The sequence below is a fragment of the Acomys minous genome, assembly GCF_964271855.1.
Source record: "Acomys minous genome assembly, chromosome: 8".
Lineage (NCBI taxonomy): Eukaryota > Metazoa > Chordata > Mammalia > Rodentia > Muridae > Acomys > Acomys minous.
Window position 1 is genome coordinate 110,749,340 of NC_140489.1, and position 16,685 is coordinate 110,766,024.

The window sequence follows — 16,685 nt, forward strand, 5'->3', positions numbered from 1 at the left end:
ATCTTTGAACAGTTCTTCATTTGCTTTAAAGCACATTTATATTTTATTTGTCCTTTATTCACCATATGAATTTAAATTGAAGTTTAGATAGCAAAACAGACAGCTGTACACACCAAGCAGCTCCTTTGACAGGCGTCTGGAAGCCTTACGTGAGAACCCAAGGTCTCTCTCCTGGACATGAAAGACCTTGGGAAAAGTACTCATACTCTCTGAGCCTGGGTTCCCTTTTCTGTAAAATATAGCGAATGATATTGAGCCTTAGAGTCTTCTAAGCAATAAGTAACATGCTATATACCATACATATCCTTACACTGCTAAGCATTACGTAATACAGAACATGTAAATTATAATTACCACTCCCAGGAAAAAAATGCCCAAAAAGCTGCAGCTCCAGTAGTTTTATTGGTGTCACCTTAGCTCCGCTTCATAGGAAGCTGCCCTAACACAAGCTGCGAGAAGCATCGTCCTGTCTGCTATGGACCTGGCATCAGGATTTGTTGAGAGGAAAACAAAAACAAACAAACAAACAAACAAAAACAAAAAACAAAAAACAAAAAAAATGAAGGTTGAAAAGTAATTTCAGTGCACATCTGGGAAGGAAGAAAGAAAGGCTAAATAGCATGGCAGCAGGTCGAGAGCCATTCCAGCACCAGCAGATGAGGGTAGGGGGAAACCCAGAGTGGAGAAAAAGCTCTCTCCTGCAGCTGCCGGAATGCACACTCCCCAGCAGGAGGAGGAATGGCTCTTTGCTACCCTTTCCCCAGCTGGAGAAAAGGATGCCCCATCACACTGACAGTGCAGCCTTGAGCGCCCGTCAGATGGACTCCTTTATTTTATTTTACTTTTTGGTCAGATTTTTTTTTTAATGCTGAGACGCACTTATGTATGTTTTGGGCCCAAATCTCTTTGGCTTTACTTGATGTCACTAATGTCTAAGTAACTAAAATGGGCAGTTTTCCCCGATGACGAGAGAGACCCAAGAGGAGTTTTCAGTGAAACATGAGTCACCGTTGGCGTTGCGTCCCACTATTATTATCCTGTGTCCTTTTACCGGCAGCCTCCTCCTTAATTATTTCATGAAGCTTGCCCAGAGCAGCAAGAATGGAAGCAAAGCAAAACAAAGCAGTAGCATCTGCAAGTAGGAAAATATGCATTTTCAGTGAAAAGGGGAGAGTCCAGTAGACTAAGCTGGGTGATGTTCGTGTGGTCATACAGCTTGATCCAGCTGTGCTCATTAGTGCTCAAAAAAGAAAGAAAAAAAAAGAAGAAGAAGAAGAAATGAACGGCCCCCTTCCTGGATAGTTTTGAAAGCATATTTTTAAAGAACTAAAAAACCTCTATCACACTCCTCCACCTCTGCGTCGCACAATATCTAATTGTAGAATTTGCTTACTGCATGTGTGCTTTGGGTTAGAAAAGAATATTTAGAAATCCTTTCCCAAAAAAAGCAAGTGGGAGGGGAAATTTGAAAGAGGACCGCCTAATTCAGCACTAAGCCCAGTGTGAGAGGCGAGTGTGTGTGTGTGTGTGTGTGTGTGTGTGTGTGTGTGTGTGTGTGCTACAAATGCGCTTTCTAGAGGGCTGAGAGGTACATGCGAGTATTTGCTTAGCTCGGCTGAGAAGAGAAAGGGTTCCCGGGCCTCCTCTTGCTTCTTCTTTAGAATAATTTGGATGGGATTTGTGATGCAGAAAAGCTTAAAGGAAAAAGGATAACCATTCTTTGTGGTGGAAAATTTAGGGGGGAAACCCCTGCTTTCTTCAAACAAGGTATGTCTGACGAATTGCTAAAGGGGCACACACATAGCTGCTTCCCATTCATTGTTATAAAAACATTAAAAAGTAGTTTTCACTGAAAAACAAGAATAAATGCCTAAGCCAGATGATAAATTTTAATTTAAAGAGAGTTGCGATGGAAGTGGATGCTTGTTGGCATGGTTGTAAATAACAATGTGTGTGTTATAATGCTAAAGTATTAATATTAGAACAAAGTTTTTGCCATGTCACTAAAGCAACTTCATTTTGCTTAAAGTAAGTTGGAAAATGGGACATTTTGAAAAATGGAAACTTTAAGTAATTTACATCGTTCTCTCTTCTTCTTCTTTTTTTTTTTAAATTCAATTTGTTTCCTATAAGGAATACAGTAACAATATAGCAACTGCTTAATGTATGAAAAGCCATTATGAGGAATGGGCAGAGTGATGCTGAAAGAGAACTGATTCAGAGGACTCTCCCTGTCGCTCTCCAGGTCTCCCTGGAATGTGGCTAGATATGCAGTCTTTGACTGTTTACAATAGCAGTGTTCTCTTAGGCTGAAGGCTTCTGTTATTGATAAGACCAAGAAGGGGTTGGCATTGTGAGCCTAGCCATTGTCGCTCAGCTTTGCACAAGAAGAAAAGATGTGCAATCTCTTTTAAGAGGGATTTCTCGGAACCAGTATAAACATGATATAAATGCCTGAGGCACAGGTTAAACAGAGGATCGAATTGAACAATTAGCCAAGATCCTTTCCCCCAAACAAGCCGCAGCATCCCTAGCCAAGCCCAAATAAAGAACGGGATTCAAGATTTTCTTGAAGTTTATTATAAAAACAAAACCAGGCATTCTTGGACCTGATGGTTGTTTAAAAAAAATGTTTCTGCTAAGAAAATACTATTTTGCCATTACGTTGTGTTGCAATAAATTTGGAAGTTTTGGTGGTAAAATTATGAGGTTGTTTTTCCCCTGGTCTCTTGAAGGATGAAATGCCCTAAAGCAAGACAGGATCAAACACTGTGTATTTTCTTCTTTGAGAGAGAGGGGGGGGGGGGGAGAGAGGGAAGGAGGGAGAGAGAGAGAGAGAGAGAGAGAGAGAGAGAGAGTGTGTGTGTGTGTGTGAGCACGCATGTGTGTGTTAAAAATAGGCATTAGACAAGGACTTTTAAGACTATGAGGAATGCATTTTTTTTGCAATATGCTAATTTCCCAGCCTAAACTTCATTTTAAATATACCTTAAGCCTCACCACTGGAAAGGCTGAGCAGGAAATGCCTCCGGAAGGCTCCATATCTCTGCTGAAATCGAGTTTGTGGCTGTCCTTCAGCAGATCCAATTATCTCTCCAGCAAGTTGCCTATCACATAAAGAATAGCTTCTTTCAGAGCAACCACAGCAGATAGTTTGAACGGTGCCCACGAGAACAGAAGTGCCTGGGCTGTTCTTCACTGCAATGCCTGTAAGGCTCGTGGCACACAGGGGAGCTGTGTGGTCTGACCCACTGTACCAAGCCAGGAGTCTGGAATAACCAGGGCAGCCCTGCCTCTCCCTCTCTGTGCTCCTGCGGGAAAGGCATGGGGACACTTCTTGGCATTTTCTTGTCCCCTTCAAAAAACAGAACTACAATGCTTGCATCCCTTCCTTCCGAGGGCAGGTGTGAGGATTAATATTGATTGGCAGCTCCAACAGGGAGTTGAAAGGTAGATGTTTGCTATAAGAATGTATTTTATATGGTCAGACAAAAAATCTAGTGGAGAAGCCACTGGTCTTATGATAAATGCTTGACATCCCCCGGTAGTGTCCTGTTAGCATGTACCCACATACCCAGCTTCTCCTCCCCAAGCTCTCCCCAGGTGAGTCAGGCTAGAGGAGTGATGCAGGGGAGCCTAGGGTCTGTCAGTAAAAGTCATCAAATGACCCCAAGAACTAATAGTTCTGCCTCCATCTCCTGACGTGACATATAAAATGAAGGAGGAGGACAAGACAGTTTCATTATTCAGACTCTCCATACAATGAAGAAGTAACAGAAACTGTATTTTAAATATCTGTGTTTAAGTGACTCGGTAAAAATGTGTGTGTGTGTGTGTGTGTGTGTGTGTGTGTCTGTGTGTGTCTGTGTATCTGTGTGTCTGTCCCCATCCATAGCATACCTAGAAAGGAGTGTTCCAAGCTGTATAGCCAATTTCTTTCCATTTCCTGGTGTATTTCTGTGACTATCTGCATATCTGGGTGTGAAGATAACGTCAGATGTCTGAGTTTAAAGATGCCATGTGAGGCCAAGGCTGAGGCTGACTGGCCTTGCAGTGCTCTGGGACTCTTTAGAGGTTGTTTAGTCAATAGGCTCTGCCTTTTTTCTTTTTTCCAAATGTTGGCAAGTGACTTGAAAGCCTTGAGTCTCAGTGTTCCCATCTATGAAGGAGACTTTGAATTAGTCCCTGTCTCTCACATCTGTAGCAAGGAGCCTCCAGTGAGCCTGAAGCACCAAATGCCCGGTGTGCATTCAAATGTTAGAAAGGATCTTCATTGCATTAATGACTGAAACAAGAAACCAGAGCTTCAGTGGAGCCACCATTTGTAATTGTCTTTGAACTTTTAAACATTACCTCTCCGGGCATGATAAGTAAACAATTTGTGGGCTTTTGTGCAGTTCTTGAATGTATAACAAATCAACTGCCATTACTTCTCTCAGAGGGTTTGAGTTGGTCCCTCACTTGGCTAAGGATAAGTCAAAGGAGGCAACTTCTGTGCTTGAGAAAGCTCCGTTCCCCTGCTTCAAGATGTGTGTGCCCCCCCCCATAGTGGCTTGAAGGCAGGGGGAAATCCTGAGCCTCCAACACAGACAGGGAGGGCAAGGGAAGAGAGGCTACACAGGGGGAAAGCTGCTCTACACACATGTGGGCAGCACGCGGGTAATGATAGCACACAGCTTCCATTCCTATAGAAAAATGCATCCAGAGAGGAGCCAGGCAATCATGGTAGAGGTCAGAAGTCACACTTTAATTGTACTAGTTGTTAGATTCTTCATTAAACACGCACGCGCACGCACACACGCACGCACGCATGCACGCACGCACATCAGCCTAGAAGTGCTGAGGTGAGCTCCTGTTTTACAGAGCCTTAGTAGAGGAGCTGAAAGAACAAGCTCCTCCCCCCCCCCACGGTAGCATGCCTGGAGTCACATGTTCAGAGCAAAGCAAGGACTATTTCTGTTTTGTTTATTGCATTTTCCATGGTTACCTCATCCATAAAACAAACATTTGTGGATACTGGCTGTAGAATTTGTTTTTAATCAGCTAGAAACTTTTCTGTAAGCCTTCCTGAGGTCCTTGGGGATGAGTAGAGATGTTTGGGCTGCCTGGGAAGGAGCCAAAGCAAGCGCCATGCAGTGTTTGATGGGACCATCCCTACACATTATGTTACATGGCAACCTGAAAATGGCAAACACACGCAGAGCAGATGTGACCCGGGACAAATCCACTGCTGCACTCCAGGTCAAGGGGAGAAGGTGAAGTGAAGTGAGGGATGCCCCAGTCCTGTCCCGTGTCAGCTGCAGCCAGATGTGCAACACACAAACACTACTATGCTCCCAAGTCAACTGAGAGAAGTTTTGTTTTGTTTTGTTGCCTTTTTTTTAACAGTCCTGCTTTATTCTTATCTTAGAATTTATATATTCAAAAAAAAAAACCTCATCTAGCTCCATCTCTAGTTCTTTTTTTTTTTCAATTCTTCTTGAGAATTAAATGGCAGGTGTGATTTCCTGACCGTTTGACTGGCCAAATACGTAATACAACCTTCTAGATTTTCAAAAGAATTGGCAGAAAAGCCTTACAAACTTCTGAATGAAGGAAGAAGAAGGAACAAGCATTAAGTTCCCACAGTTCTGGAGAATGAAAGCACAAGATGAAAGACCTCAAAGACTGGGATATGATATGGGCATGAGTTTTAGTAATAAGCAGCCATCTTCTCTCTGAGTCATTGGAAGGCAGAGAGTGAGTAACTGAGTCTGTATAATAAGACACTCACGTCACTCACGATGGCTCCCCTTGTGGCAACTTACCTCCCAACGTCTCCCCCACTTAAAGACCCCATCATATTGGGTGCTAGAACTTCCAACTGTGAATTTTGGATGACACACAAACCCAGAGCATTGTGCTGGGGCCTCACAAGTACTTAAGCCCAACGGCAGTGATGATTCCTTCTACTTGCATCTTAGTCCATTTGGGCTTCTGTAAGAAATGCCAGAAACTGAGTGGCCTACAGATAGAAATTTTTATTTTGAGTTCTGCAGGCTGAGACATCTAAGACCGAGGCACCCACAGATTCTATGCCTGGTGAGAGTCAACTTTCTCTTTCATACATGGCATCTTCTCACTGTCTTTGTAAATGGGTGTGGGGGTACTGGCAAAGGAGGAGCTGGGAAATATGCTCAACTATTCTCCATTTTATTCTCTTGAGACAGGACATCTCACGGAAACTAGAGCCAGGCTGGCAGGCAGCCTCAGGGGTCTTCTTGTCCCCACCTCCTACAGCACTTGAATAACAAGCATGTCTGTGACCATGCCCAGCATTTTCCGTGGGTGTTAGGGATTTGAACTGGGGTTGTTATACTTACCCAGCCAGTGCTCCTGCCTACAGAGCAGCCACTGGTGTTTCTTTTGATGAGGTTTTTTTTTTTTCCTCTTTGCACTCATCATAAGGTCTCTGACCCAGTCATTCCCAAAGGCCCCGATTTCAAAAACTACTGCCTCTGGGACCAGGGTTTATGTGAATCTTGAGAGATATTAACATTTGGACCATACCAGTTTCCTTCACCAGAACATGCATGAATCAAGCCATGGTTTACCCCAGAAGCATCATTATCCTACTGAGAGATTTGACTGCTTGCTCTGTTGGGTCGTAATCAACTGTCTAGGTGGACCATACCTTGCAAAATAGTAGATGTGATAATGATGATGACAGTGTGGGAAGAACAGCCATCATCAATGTGATAACAATGGTACTAGCCCTATCTAACCCACACAGCAAAGAGACAAGGTTTCTCTGTATAGCCTTGGCTGTCCTAGACTCACTTTGTAGACCAGGCTGGCTTCGAACTCATAGAGATCCACCTGCCTCTGTCTCCCAAGTGCTGGGATTAAAGGCGTGCGCCACCACTGCCAGGCTCAGGCTCTCGTTCTTAACACACCAAGCACGCAGGGTCCTGTTTTGGTTTGGTTTGTTTGTTCAGTCACTATCAGATGAATCTTTGCTATTTGAACACATCATTTTTAAGGCTTTCTACCTATAGTAGAGTCTTCTCCATAGTAAAAGAAGAAGGAAGATATTGTTGGGGGTTGGGGGAGGGTCTTGAATAATCTTCTGATTTAAGAATCACTTTCTAGCCTGGCAGTGGTCGTGCCCATCTTTAATCTCAATACCGGAGAGGCAGAGTCAAGGTGGATCTCTGGGTTTGAGGCCAGCTTGGTGCTCAGAGCAAGTTCTAGCACAGCTAGTGGGGAAAGGGGTGTGGCTTCTGCATAGTCAGTGTCTCCAAAAGATTTCCTTTACCTTTCCTGGGGTGAAGTTAACAGCTAGGTACAGAAGGAATCACTGTTCCTTACATCACAGACTAAACAAAACCACTCTTTACATTGACAAGACTCCAGGAAAGATATCTCTGATTATTTTTCTCAGTCAGAAGAAAGCTAAAGTTTCATGTGGACATACAGCAAAACTTACTGACACAAGAAATCCTTTTACTTTCTTCTTCTTCTTCTTCTTCTTCTTCTTCTTCTTCTTCTTCTTCTTCTTCTTCTTCTTCTTCTTCGTGTGGGTTGGGGATTCTATTCCTTGAGAATATGTGAGCATGTGTAGTTTGCAGAGGATCAGCCCACTGGAATCTTAATGCTGAGGGAGTTCCCTCTGGGGTTCTTTGTGTCCCAGACAGAGAAAATATACTTTAGACAGAAAGGTGCAAGCTGGCTTGCCCAGACCACCGCTGCTTGTGCAATGCCGTGAGGAAATTTGTACTCAGTAGGAATAAGCTGCTCAGGAAAACCAAGATCATAATGTTTGACGACAATAACCACTACCATTTCCTGGGCCGCCTCCGTGTGCGTTCACAATTCTTAGAGCTGCGGAAAGAAAAGTGAACACAGGAGCGTCCATTTTTTTGGGAGCTGCCGATCTTGGGGCATGTACTAGAAAATGTGTGTGTGTGTGTGTGTGTGTGTGTGTGTGTGTGTGTGTGTGTGTGGCTGGTGGTGGTTGCAGAAAACACAAGCAAGAAAGCTGAGGGAGAGGCACAATTAGTGAAATGGGGGAATACTTTTCCGTTGCATGATTGGGGCTGGGACGTACTATAAAGCCCCGGGGAAGAGCATTTCATGCTACCAGATTGACAAAAGAGTCCTAGCAAAGGCCCTGAGTGGTTGAGTGGGTTCATGTTTTGGGGGGCCAGGGTGGTGTTTGGAGCTGAGGACAGGAGACATCATGGAGGCATGGTGATTAGGGTGATCTCCTAGTCCCTTTCAATATTCCCCAGATAGCTGCACCGCGAACTCACATTGGAATAGCTCTTGCCTCTGCCCTGAATAAAATCTGATTAGGACCGTTAGAATTTCAAGCCATGCCCCAGAGGTCTTCAATGACTTGATATTTTAACTCAGTGGTATAGTACTTACTGGCATGTATACAACACTAGGCAACACCCCGCCTCCATGTGAGTGCCAACCAAATTATCTCTTTCTCTGTGTTATGCTCCTTCTTCTCTTTCTATTGGCCAGCAATCGTGACTGCTGTTAAGTCTAGAATCAATGACCATGAAGGGTAACATAGTAAATGTGACAGAAAGGCCTTGCTAGATTGGCACTGTTATGGGCTGGCATCAGTTTCTCTAAGCTCTGAAGGGGTTACAGTTGTTTTGGGTCCCAAAAGACCCACTGCGGGTTCTCTGGAGATGCCCTCACGTTAATGGGGATCCCTTACCTGTAGTCACCTGGTTGTAGGTGCTCTGGCTTGGCGTTTACAGTTTCTCTCTCAGCCCCTGAAAGGCTGGCGATTCGTGTTTGCTTGCTTTCTGTGCAGTCCCTTCTGCCTTCCGAGTTCCCAGTTCTGCAGGATCCAAGCCCTGCCCACCACAAGAAGACCGTCTCACACAGGGAGTCTGTTTGCTTGGTTTTATTTGTGTTTCTGTTTGGTTCTTGGTTTGGCCAGTTGGTTTTCGACACAGTGTCTCACTACGTAAACCCAGCTGGCCTGGAGCTTGCTATGTAGACCAAGCTGGCCTACGATTGGCAATGACCCTCCTGCCTCTGCCTCCTGAATGCTGAGATTATAGGCATGTGCTAAGATGCCCAGATCCATGGGGTGTCTTTTCCGGTTGCGTATTCTTCCCTGATTTGGTATAAGTAAATCATAAGTCTAAATCAGGTCCCCTGTGCCCCAGTCCTAAAGGACAGCTACTCAGAGGCTTCTAGTGAAGTTCCAGGGAACCCGCACTGAGGCTCCAGAGAGGAGTGGGAGGTGGAACCCCAGCTTCTTCTCTTTTCCAGACTGTGCAGAAGGACATGGAAGCCAAGAGAAGTGCTCAGGGACTGGAGGCAAGGATTTCTTTAGGGAAAAAAAATGTACTGGCATTTTGTTCCCTTCCTGATCCTTCCAAATTCAGGAAGGGGGCAGGCAGTTCCTTTTCAGGCAACTGTGAGAGGAGCTATAGGATGTCACCCTGGGACATGAGAGCAGTCAGATGCCATCGCTGTGCCCAGAATCTTTCATTTTAACATCCCATCACAAAGTCAACTGTAATACACTCAAGTATCTTTTTCTATGAGGGGGGACAAGCTTGGTTAAACTTAAAAATGATGCTCATATATCACCTTAACATTTGCGAGGAAGAGGATACTGTGAGTTCAGACCCCAGTATGACTCTTTATAATTATGACACCTTTTATTATTCAATGTGTGTGCTTTACAGCCTGAATTTTAACTATTGTCAGGCAAGTATTTTAAAAGCCTATGATACACGAGTCAGGTGAAAGAAGAGGCAGGAACCATGTTGTGAGTTAGGGGAAAATGAGCTGTGGAAGGCGTGAAGTGTGACATTCAAGTTCCAGGACAGCTGTATAATCCTTTATGACCTTGAACAGTTTACGAACATTCTGTGAGGTTTAATTCTCTGCTCTGAAAAGCAAATGAACATAGTAGTATTTCCTGAGCCTATTACCATGAGACGTCAGTAAGTCCTATGGAGTGCGGTGTGTGGCATTTTGAGAGCATTCTGAAATGACAGTGGTTATTGGGTTTACTTTCAACTCCTACAACTTTCTGCAAGAAACTAGACTCATGGTTGCATGCCTACAGTTTAAGATATTCAAGAAGGCTAAGGCAGTGGGATCACTTCAGCCCAGAGCTTGAGGCCATCCTGGGCAACACAGTAAGGTGTGATTTCAATTAAAACAAAACAAAACAACACATCATTCCACAAAGAAGACTAAAGGAACAAATCCCACCTGGCATAACAAAAAATAGCAGGAGAGGCAGGTGGGTGAAGCTAAAAGCTCTTCCAGGGCCAAGGACGGTCTCCCCAGCTCTCTTGAGTTCGAGGCTGGGTGGCCTCCCTTAGAGCATGTAGTATCTAAAGGACTCTTTCTGTTTGTCCTTGACAATTTCCAGATTATAATCCTCCACAGCCCTTCATTCTTCGGCCACAGCCACTCCTCCATACTCCTCCACACCCTCCATTTTCCACAAGCCTCTACTCGATGGGACTCAAGAATGTGCCTTGTCTGCTCTGGGAAAGCCGAAGGCCTGTCATCTGAGACGAACCCATTCTTTACCAAGAGGCAGTCAGGAAAGCATGGGTCCCACACACCCCACCCTCCTATTTCTACCTCAGCTGGAAGGCCAACCGGGAGCTGGCCGTGCTTTTCTGTGCCTCAGAACTGAAGGCCGAGCAAGGAAGGACAGAGTGTTCACGCCAGTGAAGGCCCTGGGGATCCCAGCTGAATTGAAGCAGACACCCAGCCTTCAGTTCACAGTAGATAGGCCTTGGCAGTCAGGAACCACAAAAGCCCGAGGGAGAACTCACAGGGAGGAGGCAGAGCTAGCGCAATGTCAAACACATTAGGCAAAGGCACCTCTGATGAGAGAAGTTCATGTTTAAGAGTGGCATGAGATTCCTTTTAAGCCTTTCTTGGTTTCTGGGGTAACTGGGAGGTGCCCTCATGGCCCACATCACCTCAGAGGGACTTTTTGTCCCCAGACGTTCTGCTCTTGATGGCTCTTCCATTACGCAGGATAAATGGCTCTTGGGAGGAGTTCAGTGGAGCCCATCAGTGCATGCCTGCAAACCAGTATATTCCCCCCCACCACCACCACACACACACTGGCAGCATGAGATCTAAACTACCACTTCAGAAATGTAATTGCTATTTGCAGTTTCCCTGGAAATCACTATTGGTGGAAGCCTTTGTGGATGTGGTAAGCATTACCATATGGCAGGTTCTTAACGAGGTACAAAATGATGGCTTCAAACGCATACCAAAAAAGGCTTTCCCCCTTGGGGTTTCTGAAATGTGAAAAACGCCACATGGATGAGTGGCATAAGCACGCACGTGTCCCGTCAGTGACACATCCATGAGGTGGTTGGTCCAGTCGATGAGCATAGGTGAGTACTACTGTTGTGGCATTTTCCTGGTATCAAAAGTGACCCCAGCTTGGGGAGATGGCTCAGTGGTTTTAAAAAGCTCATATTACTTTCCCAGAAGACCAGAATTCAGTTCCCAACCCCCCCACCCCCGAGGCAGATAGCTCACAACCCTCTACAATTCCAGATGCAGGAGACATCAGTGAACACCCCCAACTGGAAGGCAACCCCTTCTACACATACACATAATTTTTTTAAAATGTAGCCCCCAAGAAAGGAATGTATCCATAAGTAGTTCACACCATACTCATCCAGGTGTATGTAAGATTACGGGAAATCCTGGGGAATAGTACCAGGTCATGCAAAGCTCTTACAAACAACTTGAGAAGTCACCATCCACACTAATTAGACTTTGCCAACTCCTTATTTAAACAGTAGGCTTGTTTGTTGTGGGGTCTATCTTATCTATTTCAATGTCCTCTACCCATGGAGTAGGTGCCCAGCAGCGGTGTCTTCACCTAGCCAAATTGCAGCAACCAAAGTGTCTTCAAAGCTATCAAGTGTCTCCCTTTGACATGGTCCAGTGCTGTCATAATCCGGGGAAACTCCACAGCTCTGTTTTTGAGGTCACCCATCTCCAGAACTTGCAGCTTCCCTTCACCATGTCCCCTTCCAGAACCCGGCTTCAGGGTTCCACGCTGCCTGTCCGTGAAGGCCCCACTCAGATGCTAACAAGAAAACTGTGTGCATCCTTCTCATTTGGAGCGTTTTGTTGTTGTTGCTGTTGGTGGTGGTGGTGTTTTTTTGGTGTTTTGGGTTTTTGGGTTTGTCTTCCATCAGCCGTCATTTTTGGGAAACGAGACCTAACTAAAAAATAAACATGAAAAAAGGCTTTAGTCCACTCTGCCAGAAACGGAAACTAACTCCAACTGGCTCAAGAAAAAGCACCCAGAAATATGTATGTCATGCACAAGAGCTAGGTCCAGCTGGGTCTCCCTCAGACTGGAAATGGGGCTTGGCAAGTGGCCAGAGATGAAGGCATCCCTTCCTGCCTCCCCCGGGCTGTGCCACTGTCACCTCCCTCTCCTGCTCTTGTTCAGTCTTTTTTTTTTTTTTAATGCAGGGCCCCACGAGGCCTGAAGCTCAGCAGTCACACACTTTAAAGCTCTCAAAGCCCCAATTCTTCAGGCCCAGGGGAGCTCTCCGCTGCTCCAAGGTATCTTTTCTTGCTAGATTACAGGCTGTGACCGCTGACTCACCTAAACTCACTTGAATGTCCTCTGTGACTGTTTGAGTTTCCTCCTGACCGTCCTGGGTCATCATGCAAGACTGAAGTCGTGGATGTCACCGGGCTTTGAAAGTGAACAGTGCACCATAGAGAAGTGCGGAAATCTCACTTCCTGACAATTAGCTCATAATTGGCGGCGTAGTTTGAAATGTATAGCAGTGGCTGTACAAGAAGTTTGGCGGCATCAGGACAAAGGGCATTAAGCTGGAGAACTGACCATCTTGGCTAGGCGCTTGGTGTGCAAGCGTGAGGCTCTCACTCCCAGTCTCAAGTGGGACCCACTGTAAAAGGCTGAGCATAGTGGCTCACTCTTGTGATCCCAGCACTGCGGAGGCAGAGACAGGAGGACCCATGAGGTCACTGGCCATCCAGTCTTAGGGACATGATGAGGCCCAGGCCAAGTAAGAGGCCATGTCTGAAAAAAAAATAAGATGGACTGTGGCTGAGAGATGACATTTGAGGTTGTCCTCTGGTCTCTACGTGCCCACACATACACATGCAATACACGCCCGCCCCTGCCCCCGCCCCCACACACACATAGATACACTCAGCATAGCAAGATGCAGATCTGCTGTGTGACACTGGATGACTTAACTTCACTACTTCTGCTGGCTCAGTGGTTAAGAAGACTGGCTCCCCTTCCAGAGGTCCTGAGTTCACTTCCCGGCAACCACATGGTGGCTCACAGCCATCTGTGATGGAATCTGATTCTGTCTTCTGGTGTGCATGAAAGCAGAGCACTCATATACATAAATTAGATACATAAGTCTTGAAAAAGGAGAAGAAGAAGAAATCCCCCAGTTGCAACCTAACTGAAAGAGAGCCCTGTTGTCTCATATAACAGACGGTCCAGAGTTGGCTTAGGCTCCGAGCTTCTAATCTGTTCTCTTCAATACCCCAGGTTGCCCAACTCCCTCTTGATCTTGCCTTTCCTGAAGCCTGACATTTCTCATGGTCACAAGATGGCAGCCACTAGGCCTGGAACCTCCAGCTACCTTCTTCTATTTCCAACAAGCAAGGCAACTGCTGTTTCTAAACCATAGGGTTAAAATCTTTCATGTCTGCCTGCTGTGCATCTGGATACAGCCCACCTGGAGCAGTAGCTATGACAGCGTGCACGGTCCTTGGCTGAAGTGCCTGGGACTTTGCTCGGGATTTCTGGACTGCTTTCATATATGCAATGAGAGATTCTGGCCGTGGGGTCCAAGTCTGAGCTCAAGACTCACATGCTTTGTGCACATCTTGCATACATAGCCCAAAGGTCATTTTATGCCATTTTAAAACTAGTTTTTGTGGATAAGATGACCTTTCATGATGTGAAATTTTCTAGCCGTGGTGTCATTTTAATACCCAAGTTATTTCAGAGATCGGGTCACGTGGATGCTCAGTTTGTGACAACACCCTAACAGGGCCCTTTGCTGATTGGTCCAAGACACATCCCTAAAATCTCCAGGTGCATTTGTTTCACCTGCTAATTTGGAATCAGTCTGTATTTCAGAAGGTCTGTTAGGAAGGGGTTGGTTTAGCAGTAAAGACTGTTTTTTAGTCTTGACCATGTAACCTGACAGTACATCTTTGGGAAGTCTTGTATAGACTTAATGCAAAACATATTAAGAATGGGTCAAATATCTCTGTCTGCTCTCCCCTTTTGACTACTCGTCACACTTTTCTATTGCTATTTCCTGAAGACTAAAAGGGAGGTGGAAACAGGAATAACTGGAAAGTGAACTACGCCCCCTCCCTTCCCCAGTCGTAGAAGACTCTAGTATCCTCTTCATGGTGCCTGTTGGTACCAAGGCAACAGCAATGGCAGCCATTGAGACCTCGCTCCCATAATATCTACAGTCTGTGTAAAGGTTGCTGTCCATATGGGGGCCACCTCCACCTTGCAAAGGACTATCAAACTGCCAACCTCCCATTTCTCTTTTTTCTGATCACCCCACAGCCAACAACGAGTGGCGAAGGGTGGTAGGCAAGCAGAAACGGAGAAAGCAAAGCTGCAGCTGTGGCCTCTCTCCTCACAGAGATATCTGTCCCTGGGGATTTTCAGCATGTTGGAAGCAACAGCCCAAACTCTTCATAACTGCTAAGTGTTTCCAGATGGATGCTGGCTCTCTCCACCTCATGAGCCAAGCATGGTTGGGTGCTCCCCAGTGCCACACCTAGATCAGGCAAACACTAACATTATATTACCTCTATATGTCCAATGGGGCAGATTTTTTTCCAAGTGGGTGGCTAAAGTATACCTCCAAGGGGCTTATTAAAAATGATGAATGCAAAAAAAAATCATTCTTAAGCCTTCCATGTCTCCCTGTTGCCTACAGGATGGGTCTCACATTTTTTTCAGCACGACTTTCAAGTCTTACATAGCCACTTCTTTCCTCTATAATAATCTCATTCCCCTTCCATGTCTGGCTCAGAAGCTCCCTGAAGTTCAGTTACATTGTTCAAGCCTCTTCCAAGTCCCTATACTTGAGCTGATGTACCATCCACTCAAATTTCCCTTGCTGCGGTAGCTTGGAAAGCAGATGGGCTCACTGCTGGCTGCCCAGTGGAGTCCATGTGAGAATACTCAGAGAGTATGATTCCAACCTACACCAACTGAGTCAGAACGTAGATAAAGGCACCTGCTTACCACGGGCCAGCCATGGACAGTGGAGTGTAGGAGAAAAGACAAGCATGACCCGGCAGCCAGCCTGCTCGGCACATCCCGCTTCTAAATAAGAATCACGCACACCACCCTCCTGAAGTCAGAACACTGAATTCTTAAACAGTGTGAGTAGCCAGGAGCTGGCCTGCTGGATGAGCCTGCTTCTTCCACATGGAAACGCTGGTGATACGAGCGCTCACTAGCCAATCTGAGGTAATAGGTTAAGCAATCACCGTCGATAGACGTCCGCTATAGAAGGGGCTGCTCATGTGCAGTAAAGCAGATGCTGTTGGGTGAAACTGTCCCTGGAGTGGCTTATCTCTGCACCCGTTACCAAGCCATGGGCACTGCTGTCCTGTTGGGAGATGCCTTGGTAACCATGGCAGTTACAAGGGCAGGGCCTCTGATCTGGGAATTTTACTCCTCTTCCTTCCAGCCTTGTCACCTTGAGCAAAGTCACAGACTTCAGTGTGGGTTTCAGGGCCTTATATCTAACTGAAGGCAATAAATAGCCAGTACTTTGCCAAGCTGTTGAAAGATGAATGAGGTTAATACATCATCTACACTTAACATGTGTTCCATAAGTATTAGCTTGCCCAAATACATGCCAATCTTCCTCCGGAAGACTCCTAGTAACTTGACACTAGGACATGGCGTCTTGTTTCTCTCTCTCACATAAACTTTTCCTTTCTCCTTCTCTCTTCTTCAAATCATGAGCAGAAGTATGAATGAAGATATGTTTTAGCCTTAGGAAGCCAGGAAGGTTAGCATAAAAGAGATGGACCTTGAGCCAAAGCCTGGAAGATAGTGGTCTTGTGAGAGGCAGGTGGTAAGGTATTCCAAAGAAGCAATACTGAGTGAGAGCTGTGGTGCCAATGTGCAAAGATAAAGATCAGAAGTCCATGGGTGCTGGGGCCAGGGGAGAGAATTATGAAGGAGAATTCCATTTTAATGGTGTTGAAGGGTCTCCTTCTGACTCCCCACAGAAGTTAGCCTTTGTTATTTAGAGAATGAGTGGGCTGGGAAGATTTTTGACAGGTGGATGCGCATCAACACCCATGCTTTAGGAAGCTAGCTGACCCTTTCTGATTGGAGGGCAAGGGAGTATGAAACAGGGAGAGCAACCGGCAAGGAGGTCAGAGGCTGCGCACAGTTGCTCCTTGTCTGATGTTGGCATCGTGTGAAGTGGTGACTCTTCTCCACAGGTCACATTTTATGACAACCTTCAGGTTGGTTTCTATTTATTGTATAACTACTAAATCTGGCCTTAAAAGTGTTGGTGATACAGGTACATGCATCTCTCTCTCTCTCTCTCTCTCTCTCTCTCTCTCTCTCTCTCTCTCTCACACACACACACACACACACACACCCT

General features: G+C 45.6%; 1 protein-coding gene across 1 annotated transcript in view; it reads left to right on the forward strand.

The window, feature by feature from the left end:
* The first annotated feature begins 1,580 nt into the window (after nt 1-1,580).
* The window catches only part of VIT (vitrin), a 115,452-nt gene continuing 100,347 nt past the window's right edge, over nt 1,581-16,685 (forward strand). The window contains exon 1 of the mRNA XM_084793090.1: nt 1,581-1,767. The gene's annotated coding sequence lies outside the window, so the exon portion shown is untranslated. The remainder of the gene's footprint in view (nt 1,768-16,685) is intronic.